Consider the following 18,281-nt stretch of genomic DNA (forward strand, 5'->3'; position numbering starts at 1 on the left):
TTATTTGTATCTTGATTTACTTATTAACTTATTTAATACTCATTCGCATTTTGATTTTTTAATTAAAAGGAGAGTGAAATCTCTGGTAAAGAAATTAAATGAATCTAGATCTTCTCAAAAATATTCAATCGATAAGCATAGATAGAAGGAACGATTCAGAAATTCGATTGAACAAAAACGATATAAACAATGCTCGAACACAAACATGCCTTCAAAACGTTCCTATTCATTCAAGCAGTCTTATTTTGGTCTTAATATCTACTACAAAAAGAGAGCAAAACGTTAGTAATGGTTTAGTGAAGTCACATCAAAACCGTAGCCACAAATACCTTGAGAACGAAAACCTCGAATTCAAGGAGAAAAAGAAAAATAAGGCTGGGGAAGTTCAAATAGCAAAAAGAATGAAAGGAGGAAATTACTGAAAAAGGGAAAGGAAGGAGGGGGGGGGGATTATTAAGACAAACAAAGATATAGCAGCTAATCCTAGAATAGTGTACCTTACAATTGTTGGCGTTCCCCATTCAGACAAATCTACTTAAAAACTGATCAAGAACAAGAGAAATCAGGGTTGCTAAAAATCAAGCATTGTCGAAACAAGTTTTCTTCATGAAGCATCGCAGTTAGTTGACAATTTTGTGAGCGGCGCGCCGTGTAGACCAAACAATTCCTTGTGTTGGTTAGCCGAGTGCTAACAATAGTGAGGCATATAATATAAAATCCAATTCTGTTTTGCTTCGAAAAAATAATCGAAACATTTTTACTTGCAGGTATTAACTTATTGTACTTTTACCCTTTATTTCGTTTAAAAGTTGCTTCAAAATTTAATCAGTTTTTCAAATAAACCATTTACTAATTGTCTTTATCGCTTTATTATTAAGTTTATCATCCATACAAGTTAATTCACGACATCTCCCACTCCAATTTGCTCAAGTTATTTACATTACGAGAGTTGCGAGGTCTGTATATCACAAAGTATGCTTTTACATGATAAAACTATACAGCACAAGTACCACGGCATGAAATACATTGTAAATTCAAAGTATTAAACAACCTATTTGAACTCAGTCGATACCACTCCCACGTAAATAAACGTCGTGTTAGATCTTTTAATATACAAAGCAGTTATTTGCAGACATCGAAAAATCAATGCCGTCTAGATTCCTAAACGGGGATTTCGCGAACACCAAGTTTTGGGAAAATTGCCCAGCGCGAGGATGTCAGCTCTTGGTAGCGTGCCAGGATTGTTAAATTATATCAGAAAAGAGCAGACAATTGCTGTTCTTTCTCAGCTGAACTTACTTACGAAATGATTTCCTCATAATAAAGGGAAGTTACGAAGATGTTTTGATAGGCATCCTTGATTAAGTTTCAAATATCTTTAAATGGCTTAAAGTTAAATGCATTACAAAATAGTTCAACAAATAATGTCAAAATATTCTAGATTTCGGAAATGACTATAGTCGAGTAATATTAGACAATCTAATTCGTTAAGAATAGCAAACATATTCAAATTTAACTCGAAGTTCGTCATCAAAATGTTTGATAACAAAGTTTTTGCTCCACTTGAATCACTAATTTGAAACATTTTCTTTCTCACGACTTCATAAAAGTAATAAATTATTTGTAGATACTAGCCTGACGATTTATTTATTTTTCATTCATTAGTTTCTAACTCTGCATTGCATTAAAAATGATTCACAAAATTCATCGGGAAATGTGCTGTAATCTGCAATACTTTTACTTTTTATCGTCAAATAGTGAAATGAAACATTTCAAAACATTTATTTTTTTTCTCATAAGGTGTTAAATATGGAGTAAATAGTATTACTTAAGTAATGCAGAGCAAATGCATTTTAATTTTGAAACAGAATGGTACAAGTTTTACTTTTACGACTTGTGACATATTCTATTCTTAATCTCGATGATAGTTCTTAAGTATACTGAATTTAAGGATATTGTACAGAATACGAGTTTTTAATAGGTTACTGCTAACAGTTATTGAACAAATGTTCGAAGAAGGTTTATTGTTCGCCGAGTCTTCAAAATGCTATTTTCTAGTATCAGGATTTTAAGATGTATTCACAACTTTGATTTTTGTTAAAGCGTTTAAAAATCGGGACATTCATTTTAAATTTTTTAACCCGCACCCGCATCCGGCGGATACCGGACTCAACTCAAAAATACAACATTGGAGAAAAATCAAGCATTTTTCGTGATCAAGGGTGGGTGAAGAAGGAAACTATTTATAAAGACACGATACGCTCATAAGTAAATTCAATTACGAATCTCAGTAAAAAACAATTACAGATTTTTTTCGCAATTTTTGTTTGAAATTAAGGGGATAATGGCCACCACCTTCTTTTAAGACAACGTACGAGTTTAGATACAATATAATAATGCAATAAATAAATTAATAAAATAAATAATGATAAAACGAGTAACATACTGTAACGGATTCGGTGCGACTTCCACTTTCTTGAAATGAAGACACAGTTCTTGATAAAAACACAGGAAATTTATTTACACTATGTACAGGAAAGATCGTCAACAACTGCTAAATTATTCATCAGCAATTAAGCAATTATCACACAACACCGTAAACTCAACGTTTACACCCGTATTTACTTCCAAATACGAAAACAACACAGCAAAATGCCTCGCTATAAACAGAGCAAATACGCTCTCAGTTCGAAATCTCAATCGAAACTCACTTTCTATCCATCGCTAACGGCTTATATTCACACCGAAAAGAAATCTCTCAAAGATTCCAGAAAATGCGACAACGTTCTACAACTACACTTTCATTGATGAAATCAGTGAATGAAATAAGAAAAAAAGAATAGGGGTTGTATACTTTAGCCATATGTTAAGGGGTTGTATATTCATTACGGGAAACTATTTACAGGTTACGTTACTACAATAATTACTATTTACAGAATTTGTAACAATACGAAAAAACATTAAGCGGATTTTTTTTTCCCTTCAAATTTTGAACATTGCGCTTTTTTGAAAATCACCGGATGACAGGGAAAAAAGAAAACCATTTCCGAACTCAGCCCTCAAAAATACATAACAATTAAGTTCCGAAACTTAAGAAACATCGCAGATTAGCGTTATTTGTGTTAGATACAATTACAAAACATCTTGTGAAAATCAACTAATGAAATTTTATACTAATACACATTAATAGAAATATTTAAAACAGTACGTGCAAGCTGACATGTTGAAAAAGCAAACATGAATTAAATAATAAATCTTGAAAATTCTCCCGATTTGCCTATGCCTCTTAAATGTATCGAGTTTTATTTTTTAAGCCCTTATTGAAGAAACATTTAGTTTTCCAGTCAGGTCTTTCACTATGTTTTGAAAACTACTATAACATCATTGGTTTTTCGAAATACTTGAAGTTTTGGACTCCTATTTTCCTCAAATATTGAGTGGAATATATTTAATTATCAAGTACATTTCTCGCATGTTTCACAGCAAATATTTTAATAATTATTTCGTTTATAAAAGTGATAAATTACAAATACGGTAAAAGGTTTCATTTGCAATTACTACAATAACTGTACTTAAAATTAATAAGGATAATTAATTTCAGGTCAAATTTTATAAGAAGAATTTTCATTATACTACGCTACTATGAAAAATTTCGCTCCTATCGTAAATATAGGGAAAAAGCAATAACTTATATTTTTGAAATCTTGACCTTGACAATGGAGAAAGTGGCTTCAGGTGTGTAACCTTGACATCACTTCTCTGGCTTCCAAGTTTAACTGATTAATTGAAGGAAATTTCAGAGAAGAAACAAGTGAACAGAAAACAATTTATTTGAAATTAATTCACGAGTTTATCCAACAGTGAGTTGATTGAAATTAAAGAAGAAAGTGCAAATTAAAGGAGAACAATTGTGTTTCGTATACCGTTGATTAGTTCAAGTTTACGAGTGCAACCAAAGCGTTTAAAGAAAAGAACAAAAATATCCCCAAACTGCATACTTGGAAAAAACAAATTACCCAAGGAAAAAGTTTTACGCAAAAAGGTTCCTGTATTCTTTTTCACGTGACAGCTTTAGAAACAAATGGAGAGAATTTTTAAAACAATTGCTTAAATATAGCTCACTTTCTCTTAAGACTACTTACCTTTTAATGAAGAAAAGTAAGACATTACTAATTAATATGGCAACTAAGGAATATGATACATTTTAAAACTTAAAACTAAAATTATGAGCGATACTGATATTATGCAAACAGTCCATTAGTTTTCTGTTTTAACAAACTTGAATCATCAACAATGGTGAAAATATTTGGAAGAAATATTTTGAATAATATTCTCGAGTCGAAGGAACAAAACCGGCAAAGCACTGCTCAATCTCGGGTTCACTTTTATTTTATTTGATAAAATACTTTTCACGAACTTCTCCAGTAATATTTGGGATCTCCAAAAAATTGATGCTTTTCCAAAATCGATTGTTACATATTGTGGTCTTGTATACAATTGTAATAATTGCATATAAAAAAAGTTTTATATGTTGCTGTTGCATCTTCGAAAAGAGGGCAAACAGTAATGGAAAGTTGCAGTAATATTTGTAATATCAGTAGCCAATTTTGTTTCTTATTATAATAACGTTAATACTTCAGATTGGCGTGTCGTACAAGCATGTAGTTTTCTTAAAAGCTAACTTTTTATTTCGCTTTAATTTTACATAGGGTTTTTACATCTTAATTTTCTGCGTGATGGAAAGAAGAATACTGCCACGGCCAGGTAAAGGGCAGTAACTGCAAATTTTTCATTTTTCCATTGTTTTGCATTTTTGTCATCTTTTGTCCGTTAGCTTTATTGTACAAGCTTGATTATTTGGTATTTGCTGAAAAAAAGGTGCCCCCCCACCAAAAAAAAAAGTCCAACAACCTTCCCCTATTGTTAGTATTGAATACAACACACATTTCTTCAAATATCTCGAAAACTAATTTTTGCAGATAATGCCATTTACCTGCCCCACGGCAGGAACGTTTTTTTTTTCCAACGGGTCTTTTTTTATGGGGATATTTGTTTTTTAAGCATGTTTTATATGGAGACGTTTGTTAATGTCGTTTTTCCCTTGAACTATTCAAAGGGTCATGAAGAGGATTTCAGATAATGAAAATATTTCTCTGCACAAAAGTTGAATGTCATAGACGTTGTATCAATTACAGTGGTCTATCCATCTGAACACTCTCTAATGTGAACACTCGATGTTCTGAACACATTTTGATAGTCTCGGGGTGCACATATGCAGTAACTCCGTCTCCCTCTATAATGAACACCCCCATAATCTGAAGACGACTTTTATTCGGTCACTAGAGTATTCAGGATAGAGAGTCTACTGTACTCGATAAGCAGACAGGCGGTTTTATTCGGAGAGTTTGAATCTACCTCCCTCCCTTAAGTATACAAAATTAGCTTGATTTTAAATTTCATAGCTACATGAAAAAAGAAAAAAAGTTCATTTTTAAAGTTTGTAACAATAATGTTTAACGAAACTATTATACATAATATATACACCACAGCCTAAACCAGTGGTGCCCTACCCTTTTCTGCACGAGGGCCGCACCTCATATTGAAATAATTTTCGCGGGACAGAGCACATATCAAATTTGAAAATATTTCAGTCTTTTCTTAAAAACATGGAAAAATATGAAAAAAGAAATTAAAAACTAATAATTTCTGTTATCCATTAACTTTATGCTTATTTTATCAAATGCATGTTTTTCAGAAACCCAGTTTTTGAATGTTTGGCTCCAAGTTTGTGCTAATGACACTAATCGTGCCTTTCAATTTGTCACATAACAAAACAACGCGTCACAAGGATTCGCTTCGCGGGCTGGATGTGGCCCGCGAGCCGTAGGTTGGGTAACACTGGCACTAAACAATAAAATTGAATTAAGTTATTTGATTTGAATCTTAATGAAGCAAAAAAGAAAATATCATTAAGGTAAGAAAAGTTTTGAAACAGATCTTCAATTCAACCACAAGAACACTTGGCCTTTTAAAATTACAAACGTGCTTTTTAAACCTAATAAAATAGCAATACAAAATCACAACGAAGTATTGTACTTTGTAAATGAAAAACTGGTAAAATACAACCCAGCTCAGAATTAATGACTAATTTATGAACTAAAAAACAAAGCTCTATTAAAAACAGAAATTAAAAACCATTTTCTTTTCGTAAATTGAAGAAGTGAATAAAAAACTAAAAAACTGCGTAAAATGACTGAATTGAGAAAATTTATCACCAGTGAAATAAATGAACTAAGAAACCTACCGCGAAAATATTTCGATCAAAGATTATAAAATACCAATAGCAAAATAAAACGAGCTGATGTGTGCATCATATGACTTCCTTTTACTCCAATTTAATGTCATTTCCCCATTATTGGCATTTTTAATGTGATTCAATAGTTTACTCTTTAAATATCACCAACAGTGGCCAAATTGAAACCAAATTAAAAAAATATATACATATATCCACCAAATTATAACAGCACTTGAGTTTACATCGAAATTAACAATGATTTCCCCCCAAAAAGGGGCAAAAGACCCCTTTAGAAACACTCGAATGCAACCAAAAGGGGAGGTGCACAACTAGACCCTACTAGGAGTCTACGTACCACATTTCAAGTTTCTAGGACATACCATTCTTGAGTTATGCGACATACATACGCACATACAGACGTCACGAGAAAACTCGTTGTAATTAACTCGGGAATCGTCAAAATGGATATTTCACGTGTCTATACGTTCTTAGGCACTTATCCACGTGTGGTCAAGTCGAAAAAAAAGCCTCAACATTCATTCGGGAGTGAGTAAAATGGAAATTAAGGTCGATTTTTGAGTGAAAATTTTTTCACGAATACAATACTTCCTTTTTTTGCAAAACGAAGTAAAAAGAATCCTTTTTTAATCCTTCCCTTTGAAGATAATACCGAAAGATATTTGGGTCACCAAAAAAAAAAAAAAAAATTCAATCACATTAAGAAGAATCGCATTCCTCGTTGCAAATTTATTTTCATTAAAAGGTTCGAAACCACTAATGCGGCAAAACTACTGACATGGTCATCAATAGACGTGCATTTCCGGATCTATTTTTCTCGACAAGCTGAATAAATATTTCTCCCTTTCTAATAACGACATTGAAGCAGAAAAATATAACTGCAGGAGTTATGTGACAAATAAAAGTATGCATTTTAACAGGCAAATCTAGCATTTTCAGAGACTTGCGTATGTGGTTCTTTCGTCTTCTACGTTATTTATTTGTGCGGAGAGTAGATTCGAACTGAAACCAGTTCATGTAAGTACACATGTGTAGCTGGTCCTATTTCCAGGGGCAGTAGAAAAACAAAAACTCTCCTCAATTTTTTATAATTACAGGTTCTGTGTAAAACCTTGCAATACAATTAACACAAAATGTGGATGAAATTGTACAAAATTTAACAAAGTTACCTGCTATTAACGGAAATGTCATAATTTTATCATACTAAATGACACATCACGCTAAATCTGTAGTTTTGCAAGCTCAAACTGCAACACTGAAAAAAAAAAAAAAAAAAAAAAAAAAAGCCAAAAGAAAATAGGCGAAATAGATTGTTTTACTTTTCATAAAAGTTATATAAGTAAATGAAATCTGAAGAAAAAGTAAAACAATGCTGTTTTTGCTATTTCTCCGAGCTTCAATTGAACTATTTAGATTCAACGACCCTTCACAATTGCGGAGCGGATCATATGAAGTAAAATTAGTCAAATAATACTGCAATATTCTTAATCTCTTTAAAATTTTGGTCCCCTTTAAAAATAAATTTGGGAGGGACGTCCCTCCACACACAAATTAGAATATCAACCAGAGTTAAGTCAATGATTTTTTTGAAAAAAAAATCAATTTATGTTATGATTTAAACCGCCGATTTAAATGTTTCACACTGTTGTCTAACAAACAAGTGTATCGTTTACAAAGAATTAAACTTCCAAACAAGGATCTCTCTGATATCCCACGTCTTAGAAACCCCACGCTGACATATCCCACGTAATACTGTTGTGTGTGGGGTATGTTACGTACCCCCCCCCCCCCTTGGGAGCAAATTCTGGTTGCGCTGTGATAGCAAGAAGCGGAGAAGAAAGAAGAACTGAAAATAGGCAAATGTTGTACTTCGGCTTCTAACACGTGTTGAAAAGATGCCAGCAGAATTTAGCGGGCTGAGAGACCGCCGAGGGGTTTATTGACTGAAGTATTACAGCCTTGAAATTTAATTCCGAGAAGGATAACATTGCATGAATTTGTGCAAATATTTTAACGTATGATGTTTTTTAGCATAATTGTAATGTAACTTCTTATGCCTGGCGTTATCCTTCACCATTGGACAATTCCACTGTCACGTGCGGGACAATCCGACTAAAATTTCACCAACACTTTGTTACAGATCTTACGATTTTTATTAAACAGGAGTAAACACATTTGAATCTTTACATATGATACAAAGATACTCCTGACAGTTTTATTTTCATTAAATAACTTGGCTGCTTAAAATTAAATTGATTTGCATACGTCACGTGCGCTTCAAGTCCATCTATTGTAAACAATAAACGATATCATACGCACATAACGGCTACTGCTGCTCTATTTATCGCGGCTTAGATGAGACTACTAAAAAAATTGTTACGAAATGAAACATGAAGTTGACTCCTTACCCTTTCTCCACCGGAGCATTTTGTAAACGGAAAAAAACAGATCTATACTAATAATATAATGCTGAAGAGTGTTTGTTTGAACGCGCAGATCTCAGGAACAACTGGTTCGAATTGAAAAATTCTTTTCATGTTGAATAGTCCACTTATTGAGGACTATGTAACATCATGCTATGACTAATAGGAGTGGAGCAACAATAAAATTTTTTATAAAAACGGTAAAATTTATACCATAATATAAAATGCTTGGAACGGCAAATAAAGGTATCCACGGTGGTTCGATCTAAAAGTGTGGGTGCTTCGCGATCCAGTGAGCGTAGGTAGTCAGCCATGACACAAATTTCGACGTTTCTTAAAATCGAGATAAACTTAGCTTGATTTTCAGAGAAAATCCTTAACGATGCTAAAAATGGTTTGTAAGAAAAAAAAATACGTATCATGATATAAAGCTGAAAATTTTGTTTGAACGCCATGCTCCTACTTCGCTTTTTAACATAACGTTTCAAACAAATAAAACTAGTTTGTTATTTTCGGAAAATAATTGCAGTTCATTGAAACATAAAGCGCAAACATCTTACTCAAGTAAACATTTCAAAATTGAATAAATAGAATTAGAAATTCGGAATTGATTGGAAAAAAAAATTCTGAAATACAAAGTTGACGGGAGAGTGGGGGAGATGTGAACCTGAAAACACTTGCCTCGAAACCAGTTGATCTGTGCAGTTTGGCCGTTTTGGGGGGAAAATAAAAATTCTGTGGAAATAATTGCGTATTGTTTCTTTGCCTTCTCAAGAACACACCTTGTGGCCAAACTTAGAGCATTGTTGTTTATAAAAAACTAAAACAAGTTTCCCAGTATCCGACTGATGCATGAAATCAAATTGTGAAAAATTTCTATCGTTTTGTAATTTGTTTTCTCGCAGTTCGCGAATTTCTGTGTGAGGTCCTGCCGATTCGATGCAGCATTTAATTTATTTTTTAACCTTGAAGACAATGTCTTAGGTTGTTTCTAAAACCTGTAGCAGTGTTAAAAGGAAACAGTTCGTTCACCTAGATATTGTTTTGTTCGTTTTTAATCAAAAACTGACTGGGACGCTTACAGAGAGTAGTGATAGTTTTACAAAAAAAAAAAAAACTTTAAACCAAATTATGTTTTTGCTTTTATCGGATGATTACAATTCCTCGAAGTTTACTTTGGTTTAAGATTTACTAAAATAGTTTCGTTGAATCGGTCAGTTTTTCTGGGATGATTTAATATTAGCTGCTTGGTATGTGTGATGAGCTGAAGTAAAAATGCATAAACTAATGATGATACCACGTTGAAATAGTTTCATGAAGCATAATTTTCGTATTTGTAGTTATTATCGGAAATTAATAGTGGTTTTTTAGTGCTTCAATTCGTGTTTGATATATGCAATGAAGCACAAATGCATGAAACAAAATACAAACGGTAGGGGAAAAGGGGCATACGTAAACAATTTTTTTCTTTTTTTCCCCCAAAAAATATCATTTTCTCAGCTCAAAAATGTCCTTATAGTTGATTAGAATTTTTTTTTTTTTTTTTTGAGAATAAAAACTTCTTTTTTTCAACTTTAGTTTTTAAAAGATGTCTTAAATTCTTCACATGAACCTTCCCCTATAGGGGGGGGGGGGCATATTGCGTTGATCAACGACGCACAATCCTCTATGATGAAATTAGGCTACAGAACAATTTTAATAATGAAAGTGTTCGTGATCTTCTCATTCCACCTTTCAATTTTCAAAAAAAAAAAATATATAATCAATTGGAAAAATTGTCTTTTTTTATGGACCTTCCACTGCAGAAAATATACCCAATGCGAAACTTACAAAAATGGCTAAAACGAGTGACGATATTGAAAGTGCGTTACGGAATTTACCATGCTGCTCAGGTTGTCCAAAGAGCAGTTAGGTGCAGTCAGCGAACTGATTTTTTAATGCGTTATTTATTACTTTTTTTTCGATATTCAGGTACATAATTTGATTTTGTAGAATTTTTCTATTGGGATTCGTTTTCCTTATTTCTACAACGTTTGTTTTTGTTCTCATAGTTGAAGATAGTTACTTATCTAAGTAAAAAATTCATTTGTAGTATTATTCAATTGGGATTGTTCTTTATAACATTTTTATTATAGTATTGTTTATTTGGCGAAATATTTTAAATTACAGAAAAAAACCACCTCACTCGCTAAAAGGTAGGGTTACAGTAGCATGGTTGCTTGTCACGTTAAGCGATGAATTAACAGTTGAAGGATTATTTTGAGTTTTAAAGCTAATGTTCATCTTTTTATGTGTTTTGGCGAATAGTTTTAAACTCCCAAGAGACTAACAGGTTTTTGAAAATGTGTGTACGCATTTTAGTTGAAGAAAAATGATCATTTCACATCAGAAAGGATGGAAGAGACTGCGAATTTTTTTATTCAACGGACGTCCTTTAAATTCTTAGCACGGGCATCGCCGTGCGGGTACTGCTAGTATTAAATATAAAATAAGGAATCTTCCATTCGAAAACAATTTTCAAACAGTGATTGATATTTACTTCAGAACTTTGATGAAGGATAAGAATGACATGTTTCGGGTTATTTAAAAATAAATTCTAAGCTTTAAACAAATGATTTAAAGGGTTTATGATTTTAAAATTCTTTTAGCAAATTTATTAACACAGTATATTTTCATTGTAAGAAAAACTACATTAATTTGTCAAAAACTAGATTCGAATGTAAAATTTCAAATATGCATACCAATTAAGTCACTAATTCCTAGTCGAGAATTTGCTCGGCTAAACAAAAAAAAAAAAAAAAAAAATACATTTTTACGATTAAAACCGTTGAATACTTTTAATGTTAGCACTCGTCTATGAAAACATCAGTACACAGGGGAAAGAAATGTACAATATCCATTTTTTAGTTTTTTCAACATGGATATATCCAGCGTTTTTGGAATGAAGTTGCAACACAATCTTGGCACTAATCCAATTTTGCGTCAGCATCCTGATTTCTCTATCATGCTTGCTCATTGTAAACAATAATATTCCCCGAAGTCTGTTTCCTTGAAAAAGCAATAATTTTACCTCGTCCCAAAGCAAACAAATGGGTGCTTTCAAAAACTCTTTATCAAAATTGTTGCCAACTGACTGCCACAATCAGCTATATTTTTCGTTCTCTCCAAATGTAAATAGCATTCAAATTATTATTTTAATTTATTTATTTATTATTTTTTTATTTTTATTTATTTATTTATTTATTTATTTTTTTTGAGAATTTTATTGCGGAATTTTACACACGGAGTCACACAGAACACTGAAATTTCAAAAGTTTTCGAATGAATAACATCGAATCCTTTAACTGTACACTCACGTTTAAACAAATTTTAAACTTGAAAAGAAAATGTTAAAATAAATGGAGTAATATGCTACAAGTTAAATTCTTACACTCAGAAATGATTGATTTTTAAAGTACGTTATCTTATTTCAATTATTCTGTCCAGTTTCTCCGTCATTTTAAAGTTTGTTTTGTCTTATGACACCAAATAAACATTACAAAACTAATTGAGGAGCAGTGAGGTAATGAGATATGTTGAGAAGGGGAGAGAAGCAAATTTTGACGTTCTCCCTAACAAAATTTAAATTATAGCTCTTTCTACTTTATTAAACGACGAAAGAAATATTTTCAAAATATTCTAGTGATGGAAATTTTCTTTCAAATATTAAATTTTAAAAAAATCGATCTCTCTTTGCTTCCCATGAGTTTTACTAAGATACAGTTATATTATGAAACAAAAAACATAACCGTACTAGCGCAGACTAAATTTACACCACCGGCAGATGCACGCTTAGGGGTGGGAGGTGGGGTTCATAACTTTTAGATATACATGAAATACCATATACTAGGATCGAGAAGTCGGCAACCCCCCATCTCCCACTTTATCTCATTAGAATTTTACGATTAATAGGAAGAATTTCAGTTTCTGGCAACAAATTCTGAATTGAATTAATTTTAAGACTTTTTTTTTTTTTTTGCTATGAGCGAGTACATCCGTTTTTTTTTTTTTTAACTCATTTTTCCCATTCATAAAACTGTTCTCAAAATCGAAACTTTTAACAATCGTGACGGTGAAAATAATCAAACAAAAATGATCAGACACATTTGAATGGATCAAGCATGTTACAAACTGAGGTAAATTTTCAACAACATGGGTATTTGAATCATTGAGATAGTGTCAGGTTTCACTTGACCTTCGTTTATTATTAACCAGCTGAAGTCGTAAACGAGGGAAATAAGAGACGGACATAATGACTAGAACTATTTTTAAAAAACTAAACAGCATTATTTATTCACATAAATTGTAAAATTATCAACACTTAAAGCTAGATTTTTTGACTTCTTACAAAGGAAAAAATTTCAGTATATTAACGTGATTTTATTTATATCTTTCTACAAAAGGTTCGGAAAGGTGCATTAAATGAATGATGCCATTCGGAAAATAAATTACTTAATATGAACATATTTGTTCCCGAAGTTGAAATTTATTTCATAAATTTTCGAGTGCAAAAAATTCATAATTTTTTTTATGTGATTTGGTACATCAGAATGAAAGTTATTGTTTAAAAAACTTCTTTTGTGCGTGGGTGAAAAGATCGCAAACTTTTGATATTCTACCGCAAGTACTGGTCTTCAAAGGGTTAAAAAAAATCACCTAATTACCCCACTTCCCATATAAGATACTCAATATACTCTCAATGAAACTGAAAGAGAATAAGAAAAGTATGGCAGAATAGAAATTAAGGCTGAATATGAAAATGCTACAAGAGATTGGAATTCAAACTGGTAATCGAATATGATTTTAATGCGTAATGTTTTACCATTTCTTGCTAAGAATTCTAATTTACGTTACGGAATGTTTTTATAGCACTTGAATCGTACATTTCTTCAGAAATAGCTTATCTAAACGTTATCTAATAAAGATATGAAGTATGAATGAAATCAAACATTTGAAAATTAAATTTGAAATTCTTTTCACATGAAAGCAGACAAAAAATGTTAAAAGTAGTATTGACTCGAGCGCGTTTTGTAACGCATATCACGTAAGAAAACGTAACTAACTTTGAGATAAATATTTTTTTGTATTTCAAGCCAAACTTTTAGAATCATCGATTTTTAAGAAAAATGATAACAATGATCATTTAACATGTGAACTCACAATTCAATTTTCTACAGAGAAAGTAATTTTTAGTACATGAATAGTTTTATTAATATTTTTTGAAGAAGGAATCCAGAAATCCGTTAACTAAAGAATATCATAACGTTACTAATTTTTGTGGATAAAATTCAAAATTGATACAAGAACCCTTGCAACACCTTCTTTACACACTTCAGACTCATTGGTATTCGTATTTTTGTCTCTTAGTTTAACGAGAAATATGCGATTTGATTAATTTTAAATGCAGCCTGAACAAATCCATGTTCCATAGATTCAGAACTATGCGAAATAAAAGTATCTCGTAGAAAATGGACAGTTACTTTTCTATTTCTATTCAAGAGTCACAACTGACTACAACTGTATTTTATGTCGAGGTCTGCATACTAGTGCCTTGCCTCCATTATTTTATATACCGATAGATGGCAGCACCATCACCGGATCGAACAGTTAATGAGAATTTAGAACTAGTCCAAGAGCTAATAGCTACCTGGTACTAGCACCCCCAGAGGTATCGTTTCACTTGGAGGACATTGAGACCACGAGCATATTTAACGTCGCCCAGTCCCCTTTAATGACGACGGTGGGTCTTCGACCAGCGGGGATCGAACCCGAGCCCCTCCGGCCCCGAGTCCAATGCCCTACCGATCAGGCTACCACGGCCCGGACAGTTACTTAAAACGCAAACGATTCCGATCTTTACGAACAAGTGCTGCCAATTCACCTTTACAAAATTAAATTTTATTTTCGAATTTTTTTTTTTTTTTTTTGAACTTTCTTTTACTTTGTGATAAGTTTAAAATGGGCCGATGATTTGTGAGAAGTCTTTTTAACTTTTATTATACTTTATTTTTAGAAGTTTTTTTTCCTCACAGTACATGTTTAAAGAATTCAGAATTCGGTGTAATGGGCTAACTTGTTAATGTTTGGGAGAAGAAGATCTAACAGAATAAAAGTTAATCACAAAGCGCATGGCCTCAACTTTCAAAGTTTTATGAAAAAACTTTAGTTACGTAATTGAATCTTGATTCACCGCAAATAAAATTTATGATTTTTATGCAAATGCTAATTTTGAAAAAAAATGCAAGACGAATTATTTCTTCAAATTCGAATAGGGGAAAAACAAAGAAAAAACATTATTTAGTGAAGAAGAAAGAATTATTCATTGAATAAAAGTTTCCGAAATTCGTATCTCATGAATTCTTCACCACGTGTGCTTACTAGCACGCCCCCCCTCCACCAACCGCTCTTAATAATTCTCATCAAAAAAATTTACCTTGTTAACTTTTCATTGATTTAAGCTAGAAGCTCGCAAAACTGCAATTTCTTGGCAACATTTTAAACAAACCAAACATACAAAAGTTAGTAAACAGCAGCGTGCTACTCATTTCAAGAGTTACGTATCATCCAGGAACAACGCATAAAATAAATAAAACTTATTTTTAAAGAAAAACGCTTGACACTTTTCATCAAATAGAAATGTTTTAATGCGTATCTTGTTACATTTCAAAAACCTTTTTCAAATGAAATTCGACCAAAACTCTGTAGTACTTAACCAACTAAATATTAGTTAATTGGGAGTATGCATTGGGGAAAAAAAAGAAATAACTTTAAAATACTAAAGCTCAAAAATAAATTAACTATTTAACTGCTTTCATAGCGCATTTAATTTTAGGAGTGGAAGTTGGGATTTCTTCCACTCCTAACTTTCTTTACGTATGTAAGAAGTAATATTGTTGAAGAATGTAAATTCAAAAAAGTAGCTATTTGAAAAGGTCGTTCACTTTCTAAATATTAACGAGTCTAGTTTTTAAAAAACAGTTTTTATTGCAACATTACCGTTTATCTTTATTGTTCAAGACAAGCATCGATTAGATTCAAACTTAGAAATATCATTCTCGATATACAATGATGTATGAAAAATGTAAATGTAAAGTTTTAATGCATAAACATTTTTGGAATAGAATGAATCAATAGTTAAACTTAAGGAAATTAAGAGCTTAATGATTTAATAACAGTATATTAATCAATTTCTGGTAATTATAAAATTGTGTTTGTATCTAATTTTTCCAGTTTACAAAATTAATCCTCTTGACTATGTCCCTCGGAATTACGACAGGAATTTTATCAATGAAATGTGCACACAAAAATTGAAAAATATTTCTGACGAAAAAAACGAGTGTTTCAGTTAAGTGGCACAATCACAACGGATTTTGATAACATGTTACATAAGGAAGTAAGGAGAGAAGTAAAAATTAAAAAAAAACATGTGATAACGTCACATGATATTTGGTTACTTCAAGTCCTTCGAGATAAGATACAGGCAACGTCTGCAGTTTAAAATGAACGCAAATGTCGCGTTAATACGACGATCCATATACATAAGTAACTAACTAACTGCAAACGCTGAAAGGAATTACTCGAGATAATGCAATGAGATGAAAGTAACTCTTCCCCCGCATTCGGATGCGGCGATCAATATCTGGAAACTGTTTCTTCCCCCGGTACACTACTTTTCCTCGATACTTAAAAGCATTCAGCATAAAGCACATAACGCAGCTTGGGAAATGCTCGTTTGGCATACCCAAGATTAACAAATAATGATGAAATCAAATTAAATATACGGTGTAGTTTCATTTTTGTGTTAATTGTGTTCCCGTTTCTAAGTTGGATCGGTGGCGAAATGGTAAAATGCTCAAAGCACGCCAAAAAGCCATTTCTTGAGTTAGCAATTATGATAATGTAACGATGCGTCAGTTCTTCTGCTCTTAGAGCGAAAAGAAATTATAGTGCTAATTCTTAGACTTTTATTAGATTACTTATAGTTTCATTTGACCGTTTAAGAATGTTTCAAGCAGAACACGTTGAAATGAATGCAAAAATTCTAACAATTCACTGCGTTATTGAAATAATTTAAAATGAAACTATATGCATTAGGTTGAAACAATTAATTAAAATGCTTAATCATCAAACTTTCTGGATGATAAATAATTCTTTAAAAAAAGATACATATACTCAGCTCAGATACAATGTTTCAACTGTTATGGCTTTTTTACTTTGGCTATTTAATGTCCTGCTTTTTACAATTTCTCGAATTCCCTAGAATTAAATCGGATATTTAAACTCCGTTCTAAGTGTCAATAAACTGAATTAAAAGTAGATAGTTTAAAAATGTAGCTTTCAATGCAACTCTTTGTCACAAGAAATGCTGCGCTTATTTATACAGATTTAATTGCGATAAAACTGATAATTTATGTTATTTAGCACTTTTTCACTTACAGAGAGTTGTCACTATCAGTCGTTAATAAAGTAATGTGTAGATAGGTAAGCAAAGCTGTGTGAGAGCTTCTATACACACAAACACATTGTGCATGTGTATACATATATTTGCAAATATGTGTGCTCTTTGCCCCTCCCCGAGAAAATTTAATTGACAATCCCGGCTAAAATACGATACAAATTAATAATTGGCAAAGGTCTTAATCATATTCAAATTACATAATTAAAGTACGTGAAATGTAAATAGTTTCAATTTCTTGAATTTAGCTATAAGAAAGCATATCTCAGAATTTGTAATATTTAAAACATTCGCCAAAAATTAAATTTTGAAAGTAAAAGAGAATTTTAAATTATTTTAGGTTACAGCATCTTGCGTTCTGTACATTTTTTAACAAAAATTTCTACAGCATTTGGATAGAAAAACTTATGAAATGAATCATTTCGAGGGATAGAAAAACAAAACAAAAAAATACACTTACGCTTGCTGGAAGAATCGTTCACAATGATGAGCACTTATATCACTAATGCACGAGTCACTTTTTACGCTGTTATATCCACTCTAATTTAGAAAATGAATTATCCTATTGAAAGTGTTTCGTGGGTTTCAAGGTTTATGTATCCAATGTATTTCTATGTATCCATAATGAAGGAGAAAACCGTTTTGGAAGGCTAGTACACCGCAATCATTTAATAAAAGCCCGCGTCGGATTAAACGATGTACGTTCCCCTCTGAAGAGAAAACTGCCACTGGCAAGTGCAGATGTTTTCCTCAATTGAACGAAATACGGAGATCTGCGCATGCGTTCGCACGGACTTAATAAAAGTAAATGAAACGTATCTTCAAAAGAAAGATGGGGCCAAAGTTTTATTATTAAAAATAAAATACATTAATGATATTATTGCGGTTAAAATGGGGGGGGGGGGATTTCTTGTATCTGTTTAGAAATGTATGCTGATTTCCTATGTTTTTATGGGTGCGTTTTAAGCGTCGTTTATGGATATGAATACAGTAAAGTTGGATTGTTATCGTGTTTGAACTGCATTTTCAGGATAATAAGAAAAAAAAAGCT

The 18,281-nt window shown here is 32.0% G+C and overlaps 1 protein-coding gene across 1 annotated transcript in view; it reads right to left on the reverse strand.

Moving 5' to 3' along the window:
* Nucleotides 1–17,943, reverse strand: part of LOC129219276 (C-terminal-binding protein-like) — a 329,042-nt gene extending 311,099 nt beyond the window's left edge. The window contains exon 1 of the mRNA XM_054853608.1: nt 17,691–17,943. The gene's annotated coding sequence lies outside the window, so the exon portion shown is untranslated. The remainder of the gene's footprint in view (nt 1–17,690) is intronic.
* Nucleotides 17,944–18,281: the final 338 nt, after the last annotated feature.

The sequence above is a fragment of the Uloborus diversus genome, chromosome 3, assembly GCF_026930045.1.
Source record: "Uloborus diversus isolate 005 chromosome 3, Udiv.v.3.1, whole genome shotgun sequence".
NCBI lineage: Eukaryota > Metazoa > Arthropoda > Arachnida > Araneae > Uloboridae > Uloborus > Uloborus diversus.